The sequence below is a fragment of the Anastrepha obliqua genome, chromosome 5 (genome assembly GCF_027943255.1).
Source record: "Anastrepha obliqua isolate idAnaObli1 chromosome 5, idAnaObli1_1.0, whole genome shotgun sequence".
Classification (NCBI taxonomy): Eukaryota; Metazoa; Arthropoda; class Insecta; order Diptera; family Tephritidae; genus Anastrepha; species Anastrepha obliqua.
This window is the reverse complement of record NC_072896.1, coordinates 4,826,379-4,852,878: the sequence shown is the minus strand read 5'-3', so window position 1 is coordinate 4,852,878 and position 26,500 is coordinate 4,826,379. Positions and strand designations below refer to the sequence as shown.

Below are 26,500 nucleotides of genomic sequence, written 5' to 3'. Positions count from 1 at the left end.
ATCTCTAATTTGTTAAAATGTGCATTACCGTGTTCGTTGTGTGGACATGATGGCTCTGATAAGCAATTGGCCGTTGATCACGCCGTGGCTGCTACGGCCAGTGGCCATTCTTGGGGCTACAAAACTGTGCAGCCGCCGTTGCGTCTGAAAGCATGTAAAATTTCTTGTTGTTTTTGTTATGAAAAGGTTTTTGTTTCTATTTGGTAGCATTTTGGCGAATTGGCAGCCAGCTGCTTTGCCGCTCATTTGTTTGATGATGCAGATCTCGTGCTTCAACCGGCAACTAGCTGCTATTTAAGGCATTTAACAAGATCGCCTTTCGGTTGTTTTTTCTTCTCCCTTTAGAAGCTGTGAAGGTGGTGAAATACATACATACATACATATAATATACATACTTTTTCATTTCTGCAACAACTCTTTAGTTTAAGTTGTTATGATTAACTCTTTACAGTTTTGAACTTTGATCTCATTGTCACGTGCGAACGCGTCGCTTAAGGTGTGAGGCTGCGAGTGGTTTTTAGCATGAGTTAATATTTTTTAATGGCTTCAGATTTATTACACAAAAATATGATTCATTTTTAGGCATGATTAGGGCTGAAAATTACTCTTATAAAAAACTTAATAGCATATAATATTTTTAATGAAATAAATTACGGATGATATTCCTTCTTTATGTTGATTACAGATTAGATTACAGATAGATACAGAGGATTACAGAGGATAATTTCGCATGACCTCTTATCCGCCGTCTGGGTTAATTTCACCTGGTTGAACTCTTGTTTTTTTTGCTATTAATAAGTAGCGTTAATCGTTATGAATCGTCAGTTTGGCGGATTTTACCTGTAGACGTGCTCATTGCGTACATTTAAATGACGTCATTTTCACGTGTAATTTTTAAGCGCCGTATTTTGAATAATCCTGAAAGAATTTAAATTTGTGCATGTTTTATTTTAAAACAACAGCCAGGCGCGTCTTTTGAAAGGCCCTTTACTATATAAAGGAAAGTCGGGTATTGTGGGCACCATTTTACCTTGTTATTAAATTCTGCCAAATAATCGTCATGAAAAAGCGATCTTTTTTTCTTTTGAATTGAATTTTTGATTTGAATTGATATTGAATTATTTTTACATTCTATTGCAAAATATACCCTAATATAATCGTTTTCGTCTGATAATATTAGAAAAACTGAAACTACCTGAAAAGTTGATGAAAAGAAAAATGATGGGTAATGTGGCTCAGGGTATTCGGGTAAAGTGGGCCACTATATAAAATCACCAAAAACAATTGCAAGAGTTAATTATAAGTCAATAAATTTTTATAATATATATGAAAATTTATAAATACATTTTTTTAATTTTAATTAATGACCTTCTTGGTTGACTATTTGAAAAAAAAATTATTAATCTTAGGTAAATATAAATACCCATTCTGTATAGCAGATGGTGGAAATTTGTGTTTCTCATACTCTTGCTCAAGTAAATCGCAAAACATTTTTACATTTTCTTTTGAGAAACCCATTGCTCTATTAAAAGACGTTGCCGTTGGAGAGCGAAAACTAAGCTCATTTTTTTGTGCTGCGCAGGAATCCATGCAGCCAACCTTTCCCTGCAAATTGCTTGAGGACCGAAAAATTATTTGGCACTTTGGCAATTCCGTCAATTGAAACGCCAGGGAACGAATATCGTATCTTGTGAGGCCGCAAAGTCTTGATTCCATTTCTAATGTATATTTTACAAGGTATTTTTCTGTGGCTTCGTTCAGTATTGGCTAACGTCCAAATGGGGTTTTTAAAAGCAGGCTAGGGCATGCATTACTCCTGTCATTCTTTGCAATGTAAAACGCTGCACACCAAAAGTCTTTGATGCAAAAAGTGTGCCCATATCCTCATTCTTAACAGCTACAATGGCTTTTTTCATCATACCGGGGTCCCATTTCCTTATTTTTCCATTTTTTGCATGTCTAAATGCGTATAACTGGCGGCCGCCGTAGCCGAATGGGTTGGTGCGTGATTACCATTCGGAATTCACAGAGAGGTCGTTGGTTCGAATCTCGGTGAAAGGAAAATTAATAAAAACATTTTTCTAATAGCGGTCGCCCCTCGGCAGGCAACGGCAAACCTCCGAGTGTATTTCTGCCATGAAAAAGCTCCTCATAAAAATATCTGCCGTTCGGAGTCGGCTTGAAACTGTAGGTCCCTCCATTTGTGGAACAACATCAAGACGCACACCACAAATAGGAGGAGGAGCTCGGCCAAACACCTAACAGAAGTGTACGCGCCAATTATTTATTTATTTAAATGCGTATAACTGGGAAAATTAACGAGAATTAGGAAAATACTAAGGGAGTAATGTGGGCTACTAGTAACCAATATCCGACGCTGACTAGCCCACATTAGCCACTGTATCACTTACAAGAAAAAAGTATTACAAACTTTTGTTTAAATAATTTCAAAAGAGTTTCTTGCCGCATTAAAAAATGCAGAATAGTTTAATAATTCTATCTGAACTTTCACACTCTAAAAATAATCACTTGCTAAAAAATACCATTAATATTACACGCCACTGAAAAACAAATCGACTGCACTTCACAAAATATTTTGATCAACTGCTCATCAGTGAAGAGTCCAATTCAAAAGGTGAGCAGCGTAAAACATCCGTTATATGAATTTTAAAGTTCATAAGCAATCTTTCTAGTGCATGTTCGTTATTATGAAAAATGCAGATGTTGACCACATTACCCGAATAGCTCACAATACCCGATCTTACTCTACTTAACACCTACAAATAAATTAATCAAATGCTGTATGAACCTCTTCAGTCCGCTAATATAATATTTCAATGTGTTGACTCCAGAGGTCACATATGACAAATGAAAAGTTACAAGAAAGGGCTAGTAAAAAGCGCAATAACTATTTTTTACACCATAATGTTGTTAAATAAGTAAACAAAATCAAAAAAACTATTAATTGTCTGAACTTGACGTCCTTAGGCCCAGTTACCAATCCCCGTTAATTACTCTCTCTACAGCTTCAAGCCAGCATATGAGAGTAGAGAAGATTTGGCGCGATCTTCTCACACTTGCATCTAATTTGCCAAAAGTGGACGAATTATGTTGTATTTTTTTCATTTTAGTCGAACTTGCAAAAAGCGTGGCGTGAAAACACAACATCCCATAACTTTTTTTATTTTTAACGCTTGGTTTTCGTTTGCGTTTGCTTGTATGAACATCTGCGTGTCGCTTGCAATCATAGGTGGGAATTACATGCCTCCATTGTGACTGTCGCTTTTTCCACAAGTACTAATACAAATTTTACTCACTGGTTCCCTTATTTGCTTTTATTAGCATTAATTTCTAGGCTGTATTTAATGCCGTTATTGTGTTTGTTGTTGTTATTGGCTTTTGTTGTTTATTTTTGTTGTTTATGACGACTCTCAGGGCATCTGTGTTTGGAATTCCGCCTTTTATCATTTTTTATGTCTTTTCAATATATTTTTCATTATTGTTGCCTTTTCACGCACTTGACCTCACCACCCTCTCTGCCAAACTGCCAATAGTACTTCAAGTTCACTTGGCGCTTTTTCTCATTAGTTTTTCGTTTGTGTTTTTTTTGTATACTCACACATACATACATACGATTTTCATTGCGCTGAGTGTTGCTTTTCAATTTTTCACTCATGTGTAGCGGACGCCAATAATTGTGTTGGCCTGTCTGTACATACATATACACATACATGCATATGGATTTGTCTGTATGTATGTGATTGGTTGTTGTTACTTGGCCATTGTGGCGTAGTTGAGATCTGCTAGTGTCTTTGCTAGTTGTTATTTGGCCTCAACTATAGGATGCTGCCTGCATTGCTTTGCTCTGTAAGCGTGCGATTGGGGCTTCACGAAGATTTTTTCAGCTATTTTGCTATTATTATTGTTGCTTTTATTACTTTTATGTATTTTTGTTATGATTTGGTTAGCGCTGCTTGCGCATTATTGTTGTTATTGTTTTTGCATTTATCATATGTATCACGACGTACATTGTGTGTGTGATTTTTTCGCTGTTAGTTTCAATTTTCGTTTTTTTTGTTTTGTTTTTTAAAAATTCGAAATCATAAATTTTTCTCGCAGTACAACTCATTCGCTGATGTTTTGTCAACCGCTCAACAACAAGTTGTCAGCTGCGTGCGGTGTGTTCCGGTATTCTGTGTAACAGTGTTCAGCGGTCAGTGGTCAGTGATTAGTGGGTGAACTAATGAGTTATTAATTGAGTTTATGCTGTGAAAAGCAAACAATTAACTTTGTGTGCGAATGAGGAATTTAGAAATTATAAATCTTATCAAAGCCGATATTGAAAGACAAAGTCTCTTCCGGTTCGGTGAAAATGAGATTGAGTGATTACAAATTTTTATAAATAAAAAAAACTTTGCAAATTTAATAAAGAATATAAAAGCTGTGAAATTAAAAAAAAAAAAAAATATACATATATGTACATATGTATATATGAATAAAAAAAATGGAAAAATACGTTTAACTATTTTAAATAAATATCTTAAAATAAATTTGCCAAATTCATGCAAAAATTTCAACAAAAAAAGTTGACTTCCTTCGCCTGTACCAAACTAAAGGTACTCTTGGCGCATGCGTCTATTTAACCACAACTTAATTGCGTCAATTACATCTCTACATTTATAAATACATACATACATATGTAATATCATATTTGTATGCATACTACGAAGTTTGATCTTGGGCTATTTACCACATTTGCTAAGTAGCTGCTATCCATTTGCGTGCACTTAAACGCATCGAGTGCATTCAACTGCTAAGCAGAATGTGTTAAATACTTTCCGGACAGCTTTGGACATATACATACATACATATGCATGTGATATAAGGGCATTGATAGGTAGTTCTACCAAACCCCATCCTTCATTTAATTATTTTGCATTCAATGCGAAATGTGAGGTAAGGCAAGTGCCGGCTTAGCATTTGTTTTGTGCATCTATGCATGTACATATATAAATAAAAATATTGAGGAAAAGTATGAAAGTTATGGATATATGGCAAGGCACATTTATATGCAGAAAATCCTCAACATCATTTGCAAAACAAAAAAATTGTAAAAAATCAACGCGGTTTATGGGCGGCTCCAAACTCACACTTCGCTATACTGAAATTTAACGGGATTTTAAACTGCACAGCCAGAATTTTTTAAAGACTCTGATTAAAAAATTTAAGATTTTGATGACAATTTTTCGAAATTTGTAAAATTTTTTCTCTAAAAAAATTGAAAACCTTTATCTATGATATGAGATATTTGTTACACATGCAATCAATTATATTTTTATCAAAAATTTAGGAAAAAAATTTAAAATGAAAAATATTAAGAATTTTGTAAAAAGATAATGTGATTTAGCTATGTAAGCAAAAGTGTATGTATATATGTATTGTATGTACAATATATATTGGGAGGTTGAATTAGTTTTAAAGGTTTTTTTCGAAGATTTGGGGCTTTATTGTGAAAAAACGGTACAAAATATTTTATTCGAAGTATTGGCCATCGCTAGCTACAACTTTCGCCCATCTTTCGGGCAATTTGCGGATGCCGTTTCTCCAAAATTCTGGCCGCTGCTTGGCTTTCCATGACTCAACCCATATTTTGGTAGCCTCGTACGAGGAGAACCGCTGGTCCGCCAAATCGAGACTCATATGCCGGAACAAATGATAATCGGAGGGAGCTATGTCTGGACTATACGGCGGGTGGGGTAACACTTCCCAGCCAAGCGTTCCAAGGTATTTTTTGACAGGTTGAGCAACATGCGGCCGAGCGTTGTCATGTTGCAAAATAACCTTGTCGTGCCTTTTTACCGTTTCCGGCCGTTTTTCTTTCAATGCCCGGTTTAAACGCATCAATTGCAGTCGGTAACGATCCCCCGTGATTGTTTCGCCCGGTTGGAGCAGCTCAAAATATACGACGCCGACCTGATCCCACCAAATGCAGAGCATGATTTTCTTGCCGTGAATATTCTGCTTGGCTGTCGACGTTGATGCGTGGCCGGGCAAACCCCATGATTTTTTGCGTTTTGGGTTATCGTAGTGGATCCATTTTTCGCCGCCAGTCACCGCCCGATGCAAAAAACCCTTCCGATTTTGTCGCTCGATCAGCAATTCGCACGTAAAAAATCGCCGTTCGACGTCGCGCAGCTTCAACTCGTACGGGACCCAATGTCCTTGCTTTTGGATCATTCCCATCGCTTTTAGACGCTTGCAAATGGTTGATTTATCAACGCCCAATGATTCAGCAAGCTCTTCTTGGGTTTGGCACGAGTCCTCGTTTACCAATTCCCCCAATTCCGCGTCCTCGAACTTTTTGGGCTGGCCAAGACGCTCCTTGTCTTCGGTGTGAAAATCACCACTTTTGAATCGTCGAAACCAGTACTCACATGTTGAAATCGACGGAGTATGGTCTGGGTAGGCCTCCTGCAGCAATTCACGGGCTTGGGCTGTATTTTTTTTTTCAAATTGAAGCAGAAAAGCAAAGCTTCCCGCAAATTGTGTTTCGACGGCACGAAAGTTGACATACTCGGAGCACGAAAATACTGCGTTGTTTATACTTCAGCGAAATGACAGATACTGATAAACAAAGCCTAGGGATGAGGCTTTGTCATGAATATATATTCAGTATTGCCAACGCGATAAAGTGATAAATAGCGCCATCTGTGTGTCACCTTTAAAACTAATTCAACCTCCCAATAGCATAACGATAATTCCACTGGCTATATCCATGAAAATTCTACACTCGCGAATTCGCCAGCCTGCAAAAGATTTTAAGGCTCAGCCAAGTTCTTCTAACAATTAGAACGGCAACCTGGTGACTTATAGGCCAATAATGCTTATTGAAGCGAGGGTTTAATAGAATTTATGGTAGTCGTAGATGGTGGGTGCGGCCATAAAATCTAAATCCCGAGGCACATTAATTTTTCAGGACAATTGGTTAATCCTAGTCTTTTTTTACTCTTTCAACTTTAGTCGAAAAGATAATTTATTTTCTGCATTTAATTTGAGGTAATAAAAAACGCCATCGATAAAAATGTGCCGTTTTTTTTTAAACAGTTGTTTTTTCCGCCGAACGGCAAAAGCAGAAAGTTTCCAGTTCTTGTGCATTCTGGCATGGCGTGCGACCCGTATGTGGCGCCTTCGACTCACATACACATAATCCATTTTCATCATTATCATTTGGAGCTACAGCTCTGTGTGAGCTTTGGCCTGCGGCACAAAATATCTCTATTTGCCCAGATCCTTGGTTGATTCCTTCCAGTTGTTGACCTTGAGTTTCCCCATGTCGCCGTCCAGTTCGTAAATCCATCTTGATCTTGGTCTGCCTCTTGCTTTCGTTGCAAATGTTTAAGCGTCGATTATTTTTCGTGGAGCTCTCGTGGGGTCGATTCTCATGGTTCTATCATCTATTTTGCTGCCAGTCAAATTCGTTGTTGCAACGGATGCAACGGACCCATTGTGACGCTCCTACTACGCACGGAGCGGTGCGAGCACTAATATTTTTGAGAAGCTTTTTAATAGCAGAAATTTCATTACCTGCAAAGAATATTATAGGTGTATCCATGAACTGCAGAGGCTTTGGCTCAATCATTCTAAATGCTAGTATTGAAATACAAACAGATCCGTTTGTCTCTTCAGTGTTAAAATTTCACTAAACTTTAAAATTTTCATTATGGGGAAATTCACAGATGAGAACAATTAGGAAATTAATAAAAATTAGGAAACAATAAAATAATAATTTTAAATAATTTATGTCATCAGCAGAGCAACTCAAAATAACTCAATGCGTGTCAGCAACAGGGTGATAAAATGTGGGCACGGCTTACAAAAAATATAAAACGTGAGGATATTTCTTAGATTTTTTTATATTTTGCAATAAATGAAATTTTTTTTCTTCATTCCTTGATAAATTACATACAATATACTTAGTCCTGCCATTAGGTCTGTTACAAGTTAAGTCCGTTATAGATATGAAATTGTAATACTATTTTAATGAAATTAGTTTTATTCAATCATGTAAATATTTGCTTTTTCAGAAGCCTTCAAGCGAGTAAGCCATTCAGCTGTTGCTTAATGTACGGTTTCCATGGATATTGTCGTCGTTGCTCGAACCAAAGATTGTTTGAGACTCTCCAAATTTCTGTGAGGTTTTCGACAGGCCGTGTTCTCTAATTCTAACCACAAACTGTAGTCCAATAGTTTCAGATCTGGACTTGCAAACGGCCAATCTTCTGCGGCTATTAACTTAGCAATATTGTTTTTTAGCCACTGCTGGTTGCTTTTTGCCTTATGGGCTGAAGCGGAATCTTGGTGGAAGACCCAACGCTTTCCATTGAAGAGATTACTGCTCAACTGCTTCCCCACGCCTTCTAAGAGATCCTCCTGGTACAACCCGTTTTTCGCAGAAATGAAGGGATGTCACGCCTTTGCAAGACACTCCCCACCAAACCATTACGGAGGCTGGATGATGGTCACGCAGAACCCTTGGCACAACAGTTTTTGTCTCTTTAGAAGTTTTAGCGTAGATTCTGTCGTTTTTCTTATTAAAAACTTTTCAAGAGTAAAAGTTTTTTCATCTGTGCAAAGAATATGTTCATTGCTGTTGTCCGCGTGTCACCGAAGAAGCTGCTTGAATCTGTCGATACTAATGTCATGTTTGTATTTCTCAAGCGCGTTGTCAAAAGATGACCAGTTGAGCGACGGAAGGCTTTCATGAACATGAAGGCTGAACATGATTTTCTGCTTTCTAACCGAACTTTTTTCTGCGAATTTGTTCTCGTCTTATGCATTGTAAAATTTGTCACAGAATTTATGGCAAGATTAAGTATATATAATTGGCACCCTTTTACTGGATGTTTGACCGACCTCCTCCTCTTTTTTGTGGTGTACGTCTTGTTGTTCTTCCACAAATGGAGGGACCTACAGAAGACTCTGAGCGCTAGATGAATTTTTATGAGGAGCTTTTTCATGGCAGAAATACTCTTTTGTGTTTGCTGTTGCCTGCCATTATTAGAAGGGTGACCGCTATTATAAGAAACTTTTTATATCAATTGATTGCTCCATTCCCGGAGATTCGAACCTACGCACTCCCAGATGGTAATCACGCCCCAATCAATGCTCGCTTTGAATAAATCGGCGCGAGGCGTTTTTCGAGCGATGTGAATGCGAACAAATTTTTTTCACGGCCAAATAAACTACTTACTATCCAAGCTTCTCTCAATCTCACGGCATAACATCGGTGTTTTCCGGCAAAATACATTCGGCACTAGTGAAACGCGTAGGCTCATGAAGGTGGTTTATCACTAAATTTCGAAGCCGAATATCATAAAAATTTTACGAAAATGTTCACGATATATTTCTATTTCCCGTAGTTTCCGCGTAAACTGCGAAAATCAGCTTGGATTGGAATAGAATTGTGTATGGGCGGAAATTTTTTCCAAGCACTTGGGCAATATTTATTTATTTATTTTTTCATTTAAGTCAATGGTAACAACCTTACTAGAGGAAGAGGAAGGCCTGCTTTGCGTTGGAAAGTTCAGTTAGAGAAGCACTTGACTTCGCTGGGTGGGTCCAACTGGCGCCGGTTAGCACGAGAAAGAAACGACTGGCGTTTTGTTAAACCAATTCAGAAGATGAAGAAGAACAGCCTTACTGACTAGACTTACAGGGTTATGTAAAAAAAAACTTAAGAACTAAAATTAAAAGATAGTTTATTTGACAAGTAATAAGACACAATAAGTGAACTATATAGCGGCATTGGAATCGCAAAATCAAGATCAAGACATCTAGGAAGCCGATTAAGCTCTTCGACTCCTCTTGCTAGAGAGGCATAATTAAGGTAATTAGATCTGAAATATTTCCCATTGCACTTAACTTCTAGAGGGAGGAGACATGTGGAGTGGAACTAATTTCTCCAATGGATGTAGCTCATCTATTCTCAATAAATCCGACTCAAATGTGCACTGTGCTATTCTCACCCTCCAAACAAGATGATCAGTGGGTGGTCAATGTTGCGAAAACTAGGTTAATGAACTTGCGAAATTTTATATATTCAAGCAGATGTCAATTCTGATATTTTCAGAACAAAAAAAAAAAATCCCTCTAACTACTCTTTTGGTAGAAAACCATATAAAAAGCAATCGTACGATTACCATTAAAAAATTTCATCATCGAATAACAAAAACAGATTTGACTTATGGGCACTGATGCTGCCATATCGCAAAACGTAAATTGCAACCTAAGTAGGCTCAAAACTATTGAAATATCCTATGATCAGAAAGTACCGGGAATGTTTAATTTAAACGAACCGAAGGCGTAGTGCACCATGATTACCATCTATCCGGCCAGACCGTCAATAAAGAATATTATTTATCCGTTTTGAAGCGTTTGAGAGATGCTGTACGTCGCAAACGGCCGCAAATGTGGGCAAACAATTCTTGGATATTGCATGATGATAACGCTCCATCGCATCGAGCCCAAATTGTGTCGGATTATTTGACCAAACACGTAACTAAATACCATCGTGCAAGCACCGTATTCACCTGATATGGCCCCGTCCGACTTATTTTTGTTTCCCAAGTTGAAGTTACCACATAATGGAAGGAGATTTCAGTCGATAGACGAGATCAAAGAGAATGCGACGAAGGAGCTGAAGGCCATCCCCTTGTCGGTCTACCAAGGCTGCATAGAGGACTGGGTTAAACGTTGGTACATGTGTGCTGCTTCAGACGGGTCATATTTTGAAGGAGATAAAATAAATTTTCCTGAAATTTAACTCTGTTTTGTTTTATTCACACATTTCCGATACCTTCTGATCATAGGGTACATAAACATAAGTATTTAAAAGGAACCCAGCTGATGGCACACCTTTTATTATTCCTACAAAAAAGGTCATGACCATATCGACTAAGTTAGTATAAATATTTTCATCGCTTACTTAACCTTTGCTTAGTTACACTACCGAAATTTTCCTTTGCACAAAATATTGTTTGCGTCTTTCGCAACAAATACAAATAAGTAATTCGCCACGCACAATAGAAAGGAGATCAAACTGAAATGAAAATAAACACCGAATAATTTTTGTTTTCAAAGGTTTATTTCTCACCTTCCACTTGGCCAGCGGCATTTCCTTTCTTTTCGTTACAATAAGTCAGCATTCGAGTAAATCTGTATGTCGGCATTTTCGTACATCGGCTATTTGTAGTTATTTGGTTATTATCTGTTGCTAAATTATATGTTGACGTAACATAAATACGCTTGGTGCACCAAAACTTATAGCAAATAGCCAAAAAACATTAGACAAATGGCTAAACACTCTGAGCCGCGGCAGAGCTACATGCGAGTGCAGATATTCAAACATTCCTACATGCAAACATACGCGCGCGCATTCAACATATATTTCGAGTAACTTTTACAATTTATCTAAAATATTTATTTATTTTTGCCGCTATTTTGTTACTTTATTTGTTTCTTTAAATCTGATGTTTAAGTAATATTGAAAAGTTGCTTGTGCTGCTTATTGAGGTGAGTGTGGCATTCCAGTGCTTTCCTAATTTATTTACTTTGTATTGGTCTGCTTAGGAAAAAATTATCTATCAACGCATCTGTCTGAAAATTTGAATAAACACGCATGAATGTGCGTAATAAATTTAATATGCAAACTATAAAGCTAGAAATTTGCCACGATTTGGTTAACATGGAAATGTAATTAGCAAAACTGTTGCTCTTTTTTCATGAACCTCCACTTATTGAGGAGGTAACTTAATTCGATTGTGAGGATGTAGAAGGGAAAATGTGTAGATTATCAATGAGATAGATATCCGTAGCTTAATGTGTTTGCGCGCGACATACCGGTAGGAGGTCCCTGCTTCGATATTTACCACGCACAAAATACTAAACAGTTTTTTTTAAGAGTGATCACCCCTCGGCGGGAAATGGCAAATTTCTGAGTGTACATATTTCTGCTGTAAATTCGAACGCCATCCGTTTGTAGAACCACATCAAGACGAATATCACAAATTGGAGGAGAAGTTTGGCCTAAACCAGTTTCTTCCACTTCTATGAGCATGAATTTGGCAGTCTATTTGTATAATTGTTAGGTTAAATAAATTTGATATTTAATTGCTGGCTATGCCAAAATATTTACTCATTTCTGTTCCCAAATTGGATTCATAGGGAAGAACATCCCGGAAGCGCATCATCGATATGCTAGAGAAACGTAAAATAAAAAATAGCAAATTAAAAATATCGGTGTTTGAGTTCGCTGTGTGAGTAAATTGATGCTTTCTTTATTTATTGCAATGAAACAAGGCGCACACCACTCAACATCTTTTCAAAGGTAACACTATTTAACAAACCTCCAACTTTTGATTTTATTTCAGGCGACGCTATGTGATTATTAGCTGCTAGGGCGCCGGCTTTGGGCATATAGTGCGAGAGGCCGCGCTATATGATTTTTGTTAGCTGATTTTGACATATGTATGTATGTAATAGGAATGCGTAAATATAAATTTTCTAACTCATCTCAGTTCCCAGAAAAAAAGCCAATTTAAAAATCACAGTTTTGTTGAAAACTAAAACACTCATTTCGAACTTACCTTAACTGATGTTTTGATGGAAACGGCGAAGTTTCTTTAGCGCATTTGGCTTTCCTTTGCACTGGATACAGAGGAATCTCTTCCTGAATAATCTGCACGCATAGTGGGCGTACATCTTCCTTGATAACGCTTTTCGAATGCACCGACATATTGATGAAGGCGTTCTATAAATAATTAGCGCTTACACCGTTTTTGGGTATTAGGCCGAGCTCCTACCTTTATTTGTGGTGTGCGTCTTGATGTTTTCCACATAGAGGGACCTACAGCATTTCACAACCTCCGAACATCAAATTGTTTTTTGTGAGGAGCTTTCTCACAGCATAGATGTTCTCGGATATCTGCCGAAAAGCGACCGCTATTAGGAAGTGCTGGGGTCTCGAATCTGTGCACTTCTGAATGGCAATCACGAATAAATTCCTTGGCCTACGGCGGCCACCATCATTTATTGGGTTCTACAATAACACAACGGACCTTCTTTCTTTTGTTTTTTTTTTTTGTCAGGAGGTGTAAATCAAAATGTCTGAAACATCATCAAAGGTGCCGGCACATCAATAATATGTGGGGCATGCTTAGCATTAGCATTTGTTTAAGGTGGAGCCGCGTTTATGTCTACTGACACGACTGTAGCCGCGAACGTTTTGCGGCGTCCCATTTACTGATGATCGAGCACATATCCAGGACGAATCTTGCGTGGGATGGCGGGTGTTCGAATGCCTTCGCCAGCATTGTTCGTTCTTCACTGAAACGTCTGCAGTGAAAGGCCACATTATCTGCGCTCTCGACTGTATTCGAGCAACTCGGGCAAAAAGGGCTGTCGGCCAGCTGCAAACGGTGTAGATATTCAAGGAAGCTGCCGTGTCCGGTGAGTATCTGAGTTAGGTAGTAGTCAATATCGCCATGCTTCCTATTCATCCACCCTTCAAGGTTCGGTATGAGTTTGTAAGTCCACCGGCCTTTGGTTGACTCATCCCATCTTCTTTGCCATTCGACCATCGATCGCTTTCTTTCTACCGCCTTTTCTGCTATCGTCGGTTTCACTCCTTTTACTCCATAGAGATGATACAGCTCCATCGCATGAATATCCACTGGTATCTTTTTAGCAATAACGCATATAGCGTCGTCTGATATCGTTCTATAAGCGCATGCAGTACGTAGTGCGCCGCGTCTGTGGGCGCGAACTACCTCGCGCATATGGCTATGTTTAGCCTCAGCCCATATCGGCGCCGCATATAATACGATAGAGTCCGTCACAGTCGATATGAGTCGTCTCCTCTCTCCTTGCGGCCACAACGGACCTTCTTTCGACCTATACGTAGGGAAGAATCTCCCGCTCCAGCTATTTTAGCATTGCTTTATCTATAAATACAGATCTAGCCGCTTTGTTTTCTGGGGCATGCCGTTCGAATGCATACAAACGCTCCAGCTCTGATCTGTTAGCAGCTGGTGGCAGCAGAGGAAGAGGAAGACCTCCTCTGCGTTGAAAAGATTAGGTGAAGAAGGATTTGGCTTGACTTGGCTTCACCTGGTGTGTTCAACTGGCGCTAGTTAGTACGAGAAAGAAATGACAGGCGCGCTTTGTTAAACTGCGGAAAAGCGGTTATCGCGCTAATCAAGAATTCCTTAATAAATTTTAGTATAACGACAACAGTCTTACCACCGTCAATAAGCTTCAGCCTATTAGCGTTTTAGTGTTCATAACGAACAGGCTGAGGTGTTGATTTCAGTCGCCTCTTACAACAGGCATCCGACACCGCGCCAAATTCTAATGCGCAGTGGTTCTAATCTATGTTACTTAAACCACTTTTAAGTTAATGTATTTGTAATAATAATGTAAAAATAATTGAGCTGGGTGTTAAAATGGCAAATGTTCTTGATTTATTCTTGTAAATTGTTACACAAATAGATTTCAGAAATTACGAACAAAAGTGTCTTATTATCAAGGCGAGTTGCACTGATATGTTTGTTTGTACGCATAGAATATCTGGACTGCAATACTAATTTTTTTTTTAATCTGTGTATGTACACTTCTAGCGAGCTCAAATTTAAAATGTACACAAATACTTAGCCCACTTGACATAAACAAATCCCATGCTTAAACGTTTTTTAATCTCATCAAAGCCAAACCACCAAATGTTACATATCCGAAAACCTTGAAAGCAATAACTTTAATTTTTTTTGTTAAGAGCTACATATTTTGCGTAAAATAAATTAAAAAGTAATCTGCGAATATTAATTCATAAAATTCTATTGAAATTCTTCAACAACCCACAACAGGCAGAAGTCATTGTCAAAGTGCCAGCGCTGCATTAGGCGCGTAATGGCTTCCCAGCTGGCCCGCCGTATGAATTTTTGAGAAATTTGGCACTTTTGTTGTGAGTAAAGCGGCCAATTTAAATTAAGTTTTGTGAATGTGTTTTGTTTTGCTTGTAAAATTGTCATTTGTCAGTGAATAGCTGGCATTTCAGCTAGTAAGTAGTTTTGGGAAAAATTGGCTATTTATTAAAAAAAAGTTAAAAATAAAAAAATTAAAATAAATTAGTTGTCATCTACTGTGTGGAATGTGTGTTTATCCTATAAAAATTTAGGCTGCGACAAAAATTAGCGAAATAAAATATTGCAATCGTTAAAATATAGTGGACTTGTATGATGTATTTTTATTGCTTTTTTATTATTTTTTAACTATTTGAAATATAATTAGTACATATACATATGTACTTCCTCAGGATTAGCGGCAAAATCGGCCTATATACTTAAGGACATTACAATGTACTTAGGTAATTTTTGATGCAATCGGTTACATGACATGATGTCAAAAAATCAACCGTTTTCGAGATATTCGATTTTAAAGATTATTAAAAAAAAATTTGTTTTTATTTTCAGGCTTCTACGCGCGTAAATATTTTTTTATTGTAAATATTAGTTCGGGGCCTCATTTTTTTCCTTTGTGTCGTGAAAGCTATGCCAAATAATAAATACCAACAATAAAATCAAAATCAAGTCCTGGCAGTTAAAAATGGCTGCTTGAAAAAGTTTTGAATTTGCGATTTTTCACTCAGTATTTCCTACTTCACATCATTGAAAAAAATTTCGTATGGAGACTATACTGCAAATCAGTTTAAAAAACAGTACTATATGTCTTCTTGCGAAGGGGAAACTGCAGTCGTTTGAAATCAAATGGTAATTCATTTAAGGGGGGAGCCCCATGTACATATGTAGAAGCTTCAAAATGGGTCATTTTTTAAACATAAGTGATAAAATAATTATATTTTTTTGAAGCTTTAACATAATTTTATTTAACCTTTAGAGAGGACAAAAAATTTTTTTTTTCATTTTTGTTTTCCAAAATGGCGGCTCAGGATCATTTCTTGTCGGCGCGAGGTCCCAAACTGCTCTATTTATTACTCTTAATCTATCGATCTGAAACAAAAAAATTAGATTGGTTTTTTTTATAACATATTAACGGAAAGGATGAACCTATAATATTAAAAACCAAGTATAAAATTAATTATAAAATGAGCCTTTGAAAAAAAGTCAGAATTTAGGTCTATTTTATTGACATTTTTAACGCCCAAAAAGTAATTTATCAACGCGAAATATCTGAAATTTTAGGTTTATCCTTCCGATGGTAATGTACAAAAAGGCCTCACCAAACTTAAAACAAATCGGTCGATAACGAGCAGTTTTTAAAAAAGGCGTTTCGAGATAATTGAGTTTAAAAATTGGGTACAGGAGCGCGCGGACCGCTCTCTACCTAGTTAGTGGGCTGTAGGAGCTACATATAATATTGAGAATTTCGGCATGACAATTTCGCAGTATATTTTTAAGATACTATGTTTTCAGATTATCGAAAAAATCAATTTGTTTACGGCAATCCTGGTTCCATTGCACATCCTAGGTGGACACCAATTTCGAGTGAAAAAATGTGTGGGGACATCCCTGTGAATCTAATCGAGGAACTTACTCGGATAATTACAAATCTCATCTGCATCCATTATGCTGTGAACTGGTTTGCAGGTCGTACACTCTTCTGTTACTTGTGCTTGAATCAATACCAAATATTAGTTTTTGGAAAAATAAATTCATTATTTTCTCCGTGAAGGCTGTTCCTTTATGCTGGACCTGTTGAGTCTATTCAATTACATTATTCTTAGAATTTGCCCAATAAGCCCGAAAAGATAGCGAAGAACGCTCTGCGAATTCGTGTAAATTATTTCTCTGCCGAGGTTCGTGAAAAATTAAAGTTTTGCAATGGGCTGTGTAAATTTTTTATGCACACCTTTCGTAGTATTAACATATACCTATAGTGTATGAAAATATATATATATGTATGTAAATACTTTTGCTAATTTTATTCACGAAACATACTAAGCAGAGTCTTTTTTATGGGCGACACATTGAACTTTATGACCATTAACGACAAGAGTCTTTAGAATTTTCACTAACAAGCACTGCGTTTATTGTCTTCTCTTTTCCATGTGTCGATGTATGTACCTTTGTTGTATTTGGAGCAATGTGGGTAAAACAGAATTTTCATTGTCATAAAATTTTAAAATTTATGTTTTGTTTATTCGAATTTTGAAGGCCTATTAGCTAACAATGTCAGGACAAATTTTATTTGGAAATTTATAATTTGTTCATATTGCGACGAAATAAAACATTTGTCACAAAAGAAAAAATTAAGAAAAAATGCAATAAAGTTTTTTCACCGATCTTGTTGATGTTGTGCTTGGGGTATGCATGTACATTTACTTGTATGTATGTATGTGTGCATGTACATGGGAAGATGCAATTTTTAAATCAAAGCAAAACTGAACGAGACTAATCAATTATTATGCCTCAGAACTTCCTTTTTTTTATTCATCATTTGATTTATTTTCTATCTGATCATCATTAATTTCAGTTTTTTACATTTTTATGTTAATGTAGAATTTTCAAAATCTTGCAGAGCTAATTAGACTGATTTCGTAATCAATGTTGAAAACTTAACAACAAAACTGTTCTAGTCACATGTTTCATCGATAAGATGGTATTCTCCCTGGTATTTGCTGCAATTATTTATTTATTTATTTTAACACTGCATTCAGCAATAAACGAAATGGATCAAGATGGCATAAGTATGCACATACGCTGACGACATTGTGATTCTTGCGAGAAATAGGGAGACTCTTCAGAACGTTTTCATGCGCTTAGTGCAAGCTACAAGACCAGCGGGCCTCAATATAAATGAAGAAAAGACGAAGTATGTGACACGATCCTTTCATAATAGTCACATCAGAACCGGAAGTTATGTTTTTGAGCTTTTTTGAGCTCAAATACTTAGACGTAGTACTCAGCATAAATAAGGATCCGCCCTTATCAATACAAGCCTGGAATCAGGCAGCTAACAGAGCATCCTTGGGGCATATCAAACTTATCAAAGGAAAAAAACTCCAGATTACAAAACTATAGGTAGGTGAGGTAGGTGAAATGGTTGAAGTGCCGGTCGGGCGATCCTCAAGCAGCACTAAAGCGTCGTTTTGATACCATTATGAGACCTCCAGCAGGCAGATATCTACAGCCAGCCAGAGCTGTTGATATAATGGAGAAGATTGGTGGGATTGAGGTTGGCGCACTGCTCCAGGCTGTAGAAGGAAGCAGCACCGAGAGATCTTAATCGTCTAGCTGCCAAGCCCGGACATTTACAGAGAAAGTGCTTAACAGTCTTCTTCTCTGAAAGGTCACCACAGCTTCTGCAATGGGGGTTAAATGGTAACCCTAGCTTTTCCGCGTGTGTGCCGATCGTCCTGCTACGAGTTTGGAAATTGAAAAAAACTATAATAAGATCGGTTCTGACCTATGGCTTTGACACATGACTCCTTGAAGTTAATGACGTGAATTTACTGATGCGATTTGAAAGAAAAATTCTCAGAAAAATATTCGGCCCAATACGATCAAATGACGGTACATATCGTAAATCACGAGCCCAGTGTTTTAATCGCGGGACGAAATGTAACGCGGTTTATAAAGTCACCAAACTTACGGTCGTATGGATACGTCCTAAGAATGAGCAGCGAAAGAGCGACCAAAAAAGTATTTCTTGCAAATCCTGAAGGAGCAAGAAGGAGAGGCCGGCCAAGAAGACGATGGTTGCAAGTCGTAGAAGACCATATACGAAAGATGAGAATCTCACAACATAGAGCGAAAGCGGGCTGTCGAGAAGAATGCAGGCGTATTGTAGAGGAGGCAATGGTCCAACCCGGATAGTAATGCCCAGATGAGCATCTTCTAGGAATGGGCTTAGGCGGCCGCTGTAGCAGAATGGGCTTGTGCGTGACTACCATGCAGTAGCGCCCGGGCTCGAAATCATCAGCACGAAACACCAGAATAATAGAAAATTTTGTTTTTGAATAACGGTCGCCTCTCGGTAGGTAATAGCAATCTTCTGAACCTCTGCTATGAAAAAGCTCTTAATAAAAAAACGTTCTACAGTTTGGAGGCGGTATACAACTGTACGAGTAGGTGGCTCCATTTGCTTGGCAACATAATACGCTTACCACTAATTGGAGGCCAGAGATTCAACAAAGGATGTACGCGCCAGTTATGTATATGTATACAGGGTGTTTTCCTACCGACACAAAGGTTTCAGTCCACGTTCTGGGAATAATTTCATAACTAAAGAGACGAAAAAGTCGGGAACCAACTCAAATGCCATAGGAATGACAGCCATTTTTATCTTTATCTTTTTTCACTAGGAAGGTGTGTCTAAAAAGACTCCTTTGGTGTAAAATACTTAACTTCTGCTCAAATATGAACGAGATTTTATCAATAAAACGGTCCGCAGATGACATATGGCAAAAATATATTACATTTTTTGTTGGATGGTAGGACTGTTATAAGCTTACATGGCAAATTTCAGCGTGATATGTCACATAGTTCGTTTTCTGTGCTACTGTAAACAAGTCAAGCTCGAGAGTGTTTTTCGAATTTAACAATGGAAATTCAAGTTGAACAAAGAATTTGTTTGAAATTTTGTTATTCCAACAAAATTTCGGCTTCAGACGCTTTAAAAATGTTGCAGACAACCTATGGGGACTCTGCTCCATCGCGTGCACGTGTTTTCCAGTAGTACAAATCGTTCACAGAGGGCCGTACATCGGTTGAAAACTTGCCTCATGAACGTCGTCCAGCAACATCAGTAAACGACGAAAACATCGGAAAAGTAAAGGAAACTGTGCTTGAAAATCGCCGTGTGACCGGAAGAGAGATAGCTAGTGAGCTGAGCATATCAAATGGATCCGTTCATACTATTATTCATGATGTCTTGGGCATGAGACGAGTGTCCGCGCGTCTTTTTTCAAAATTGTTGAATTTTCTTCAAAAAGAACAACGCAAAACTGTCGCTAAGGAAATGCTCGCCATAACTGATACGGACATCCGGCACATCATAACTGGTGACGAGACTTGGGTATTCGCCTGATATGGCTCCATGTGACTTTTTCCTGTTTCCCAAGCTCAAGTTGCCGCTCCGTGGAAAACATTTTGAGACAATTGAAGTCATAAAAGAGAATTCGAAGAAGGAACTGAAATCCATACCGAAATCGGCCTTCCAGAAATGCTATGATGATTGGAAAAAACGTTGGCATATGTGTATCGCCTCCAATGGTGATTACTTTGAAGGAAATAAAATAAAAATTGAACAATAATTAACCGTTTGTGTTTTATTAAATCAGTACCGTTCATATTTGAGCAGAAGGTATTCTTATGAAATTAAGTTCATTCGAAAACCAAAAAATTATCTAGACCACGCTTAAACGAGCGACCAAAGTAAATAAATAAAAAAAAAACATTGAGAAAATCATCAAATTTTTAACTGTATATCCATTTACTATTTTAGGAGCTATAACTGCTTGAACTGGGTCTTGCCTTGTAATGTTCCTTAAGGCTTGTTCTTGCCAGCCAGGCAATGAAGTTAGGCTTGAAGAAAAAAAAATCCATCATTTCAAAAATTCGTAAAAAAATGTCGCGTTATAGTATTTTCAAAAATGTTAGAGATTTGATGAATTAATTTTGTTGTGTGAAAGATATTTTATATTGATCTGCAACTCGCTTGACATTTAGTGTGGGATTTGCAGTAATAAGATCCAAATTTCTTGTACTTCTTGGGGAGATCCTGAACGTGATCGTACATTTGGGCCTCTTTGTGCACGTTTGGAGTTCTCAGTTCACACGAAAATATCTGCATTTTGCATTCATTTTTTTTTATCTCCAAGTTTGACTTTTGATTTTTTACTACCACTTCTCTTTACTGCTTAGTTGAGACCTTGATGTTGATGTTGATTTTTCGTCAGCTGTATAATACTGCACTTACAGTTGCCATCTGGCCTAGATAATGCAGGAAACTGCGAGACGGATGAGCTGGTTAGACAAGGGACTTGTGAGGTAGTTTCCTTGCAAAAGGAGAGGACTGGGATCCCCTTGACTATCTGTGGTCTGCTCCTAGCAGGGTGGGCTTCGCGTCAACTCAGCGAGCAAGAGTGTGGGCAAGTGCACTAACTTGTAAGATCGCGAAATCATTCTAAGCACGTGTGGATCGGAGGCGCTCGAGGGATCTTGTGAGATTAAAAAAATCTCAGCCCTCGAATTTCGTGGTTCTCTTTACAGGACACTGCTCGTGGGGTATGCATACTGTGAGTTTCGGCATTACTTTGAATCCTTTTGGTGTCAGCTATATAGATGATGAGGTGGAATCATCTCAGCAACTTCTGCTTAGCTGTCCTGCTCTCGTGGGGCTAAAATTTAGGTCCTCATTTCTTTGCTACGCCTGCTGATATTGCAGACCCTGATGAACTTCGTGAAGCAGTTAACACAAGAGTTACTCAGTCATCGTTCGGTTGCCATCCTCAAATCCCAACGAATTTTGAGCATTCGTTATGTTGTAAAAGTGCATAAGACCGCCCGCAAAAATAAAAGTTGTTTAAAATCAGCGCGATTTGTAACTTGCCCAAAATTTAATAAGTTATAAAACTGCATAAACGAAATGTTTCTAAACGTTCTTATTAAAGAAAGCGAAATTTTGATGTAAATTAGTATTATAATCTTTGTTTTTAATTTGCACAAAGATTAAAAATTGGATTTATATAGTTTTGTAGGAGAAAGAAGTATATTTTTATAAAAAAATATTTTTTGATTGTAGGAGAAGCAAATAACTTGTCCAAATTTTTCAGAAGTCTTTGCGCTATAATTATTTAATGCAAGCTTTATTTAAAGTGCGAACTCTATTTAATTTAAATATACAATTAATTAATATTCAGATTAATAATATTCAGAAAAAAAGATACAACGTTTAAAAGAAACAAATTCTTCATCTAGCCAATTCTGCGTTTTTTTAAATTTTTTTATTTATTTATTACATTATTTTATAATATTTTATTTATTTATTTTATATAGAGAATGTGACCAAGCTATTGGGATTGTGAGTGCTATGCCCAATTTCTAAGCCTTTGATGATATGCCATCATTACAGTCGTGGCCACTAATTTACAATTTAATAATTTAATACTTTCCTATGGCCGTCTCTCACGCCCAATGCAGTTCATATGATAATATTTTACTTTTGCCCTTTTATTGCATTATTGAAGATCCGCATTTTGCATTGGAAATGCGTTCCCAACAGTGAGTTTGGATAGAGCACCATAGCCTAATAGGTTGCACTTGAGCTTCTCGAGAAAATTACTTAGAAATTTCCCTTCAATTAGACGAGTACAAAAATACGTACGTACAGGCCTTAATGCTAGCATTTGTAATTGAAAACTAAAATAAAATAAATTGCCCATATGGATTTCCGGCCACCAGCGAAATATGCTATTATTCGCTTTCATTTACTTTCAATTAGGATTCCTCACTATTAGCCATGTCCAACTGGTGAGCAATCAAAGGAATTCAGTATCTCGCATAGTTCATGCCACCTTTCAGTGAATGTACGCATGCATATATAATATGTACGTGTAAGTATGTTGCTACTAGCAGATAGAAGAAAATCTTTCCGTCTGTTGGCCTGCAGCCAAATTGACTTTTACTCTTACCACAAAATAGGTGGCCGATAAGTGGACCATACATACAAATGTACGTAAATGCCGGTGCACTATTGTATGAAGATCGCTTGAGTTTATTTGGGCGGTGAAATGCTTCCTGACGATCATTCAATATAGACACTCACCCGAATGAAATCAATCAAAATTCGTCCGACAGCTGGCTGGTGATCGTTGACCAGCAAGATGGCTAAATATTTTCACGGCGGCCTAAGTGTAAGTGGTCGAAATGGCGAAATCTTAGTTTTTCGGCAATATACCATTTCAATGTCTGTTATTGATTGAGTTATCAGCAATTGGCACAAAGTAGAGCAAGCCTTATGCATACACACACTTATGTAAGTATGTATGAATTTACTTGAAGTAGACACCATGTTTTTTCTTTTTGTTTTCATTATTTTGACATGATCGTCTTACAAATTGCCTCAACGAAAGGTGACTATGCACGTCTACTAGTCAGCGCTGTCAACACAACATAAGCAAGCGCGCACTAACATATGTACGCGGTCACTGTAGCGTTCGCAGTAAATTTGTCCACGACCGAAATGTGCGAGACTACCGATTCGTGTCAAACTTTATTTTCTGCGACATTTCAATGAGAAGTGATGGTGTGATCAAAATAAGATACACAGCCGGCAGGAAATATGCGCAAAGGAGCGAGGTGCTAAATGTAAAGCTTTGAATAATGCAAGGCTATTATTTTTATATTATAGTTACGAGTATGTACTATAGCTGGTGCTCGAAATAGAGCAAAGGAGCGCTGCATCCTAAGTTTCTATTATATTCCAATAATGTGACTTAATCCTGGCAGCCCAAGATAGCTACAGCCTTCCAAATGAATGCTTAAAGGCGCTTGATAAACGAATTCATAACGCTTGGGGTTTGCCTTTATTAATTTTGAAATATTTCAATCTCTGTCTGGCCGTGGCCAGACATTTGCCTAAAATGTGCTTGGACATCCCATCACTCTCAAGGCAAATGAAGCGATTTGTCCGAATGAAAAACCCTAACTACTTGGAAAACCAAATGGCTTTGCCAGTTTGAGAGTGCCTATTGTTTTCCAGTATTTATTTTGCTCTGAGTTTAGGTACCAATGCACTAATTATAAATCTTAAATACGACCATTAGGGAATGACTCTGATTTCAGAAAGATCTTTGCGAAATACTTCTGCTGCTAGTATGTCGGCCACCTCTTTACCTTCGGCGTCACAGTGGCCATGCTGCCTATACAGCATACTTTAGTTTTTCGCCAACAGAAGTCGAATGGAAGGATGTCATAGCCCCCCTTCACGCATGTGGACGCAAATGGCTGATTAAATGCTTGCCTATAAAAAAAGTAACTATAAAGGCGCCATTCATATCTTTATTGATACTTGTGCTGGTGAATGCTGAAATTGATTTTTTGATTATTCACATAACACTCCTTTAAGCGATGAACATTTTTTCACGTAAAAATTCAATTTATTCTGAAAAAAGTTTGAATGAAAGTTCAGTGAACATAAATTATGTGAACAGAGATAGAGTCCACAACTCTAACTACACTGCGTTAAATAAAGATAGCACAGAGACTTATTGACAAATTTTAATGGATTATTTGTTTCTCATTTAACTAAAGAGTTTTCCAATAATAGGTGTTATTGGTGAATGGATTGCGCTATCGAGAGATGATTAACAATTTTTTATGGCCGGAATTGGATGGTATTGATCTGGACAACATTTATTTTCGGCAAGACGGCGCTACGGCGCTTACACAAGCAATAAAACCATTGATCTTTTACGGGAAAAGTTTCCGAAGAGGTGATCACAATTGGCCACCGAGATCTTGTGATTTAACACCTTGTGACTTTTTTCTTTAGGGCCACGTGAAAGAGAAGGTCTACGCCAACAGCCCAGGGCCGATTCAAGACCTCAAAGATGGAATTCGTGAGGCTATCGAGAGCATAGGGCAGCCACTTTGCAATTCGGTTATGGAAAATTTCATGAAAAGAATATTGTCCTGTAAGCGTGGTGGTAATTTGCTTGATGTTATTTTCCACTATTAACGGCATACCTTCCTCTTTATAATGAAATTATCATCCGCTCATTTATATTAAAAAATAGAATTTTTCTTTGAATATCAAAATAACACCTCTTATTATAAACCCTATATAATAATTTTAGTGTGAAAATGTAATTCGTTTTCGTCCAAAAACCATATAAATTTGAGCTTTAAACTGTGTGCAAATTAAAAAAAAAAAACAATAAATTTCCATTTAAAATTCACATATTTTAATCAGAATTTTAAAAGAAATTTCGAGTATGCAGTTTAATATCCCATTAAATTTTAGTATAATTAAGTGTAAGTTTGAAGTCACTTAAAAATCGCATTGACTTTTGAAAATTTTTTTGCGGAGCGTTTTGGTGTTTCTTCAATATAAAAAAATGTTAAGCATTTTTTAGGGTAACTTTTCACTCTGGGTCACTAATGTGATTCTCTTTTAAAGAAGTCTTCGAAAAGCTTCGTGCATTACACGATGACTTTCTGTTTAGGGCTTTCATTGCGTGTTTTTGACGTTCAAGTGGATAATTCGCGATTTCGCTGACCGTGCGTGCATGCGTACCCCGCTGACTTCTCTAAAAATTTTGGCAGCAGCCTAGACACGCATGCCTTTCCACCTAGGGAGAAAAGCCACCGTACCAATTTGCGCTTACATAAAGAAAATGCGAAAGTGAAGAGCGCCAAAAAGTTAGCTACCAAATGTTCAACAATCAACCCTATACATTCCTTAATCGGATTAACTTAAAGCAAGACAAAGAAACATGAAATAGGCGCAATTTGAGTAGAAGATTAGGGTGAAAGCTCTTCGCTGCCTGTGCTGTCGCTTTTCGCTTTCTCACAGGGTTGTTGATATTTGTATAATTTCAATAGCAATTACAAAAGCACAAGCGCACACACAGCCACAGCCATCACCGAGAAGATGTCATTGATGATCGTGAATTACAGCTGATGACAGCAACAACACGGCATGCGGCCTGCACTTTCTGATGTTGTTGCTCGTGCTTTGGAGCATCAGTAAAGCTTTTGATGTCTTCATCGGCTGAAATTCTTTTGTTGCTATTGCCCGCTGGACTAATTATGCTATTGTTGTTGTTGGTGATGATAATGCGTATTTGCAACTTATCACTTTATAACCTCTTAAATATTTTGTAACATTACTTTTTTGTAAAAATTTCGTTTTGTTTAATTTTTTGTGGCTTTTTTTCGATTAATTGTGTGGGCGTTGAAATTTATTGACGAACTGCTTTTTACGATGTGAGAATTTTTTTATGAGACATCTATTCTATTAATTTGTTTCTTAATTGCTAGTAATTTAGCGTGAAATTTGTAATTGCTTGCTTTTCTTGGAAATTTATGCACTCATTGATGGATGCATTCGAACATACAAATAAAATTTATTTGAGGACAAATTTGTTTGAAAAGGGTGGGATAAATCAGTTTCAGATCAAGTGAAAATGGTTACTAAATTAGTAAGTGATAGTACCATGCCACTTTAAAGAGTTGTCAGGGTGTGGCCACATTTGTATGAAAGAGGGGCTCACGCTTTAGTTTGGTTTTTAGTTCCTTTTGCCACCCTTTGCAGCAAACGAAGGGAGGTCTGAATGCATCACCGTTGGCGTCGACGTTATCTGTATATGAATGAAACTTTGCTATTGGGCTTGCAGATTTCAAGTGGCACTGGTTAGGAAAGAAAAACGCGCTTTGTTAACCACGGCCAAAATCGCGTAAGCGGTTATCGCGTCAATCAATAA

At 37.4% G+C, this 26,500-nt stretch overlaps 1 protein-coding gene across 5 annotated transcripts in view; it reads left to right on the top strand.

The window, feature by feature from the left end:
* Positions 1-4,137: 4,137 nt before the first annotated feature.
* The window catches only part of LOC129246978 (thrombospondin type-1 domain-containing protein 4-like), a 37,337-nt gene continuing 14,974 nt past the window's right edge, over positions 4,138-26,500 (top strand). The window contains exon 1 of one of the 5 annotated variants that reach the window (XM_054885768.1): positions 4,138-4,213. The gene's annotated coding sequence lies outside the window, so the exon portion shown is untranslated. Of the gene's footprint in view, positions 4,236-4,271; positions 4,362-26,500 lie in introns of those variants that run through there. The other 4 variants (XM_054885765.1, XM_054885766.1, XM_054885764.1 and 1 more) reach the window with 4 other exon arrangements.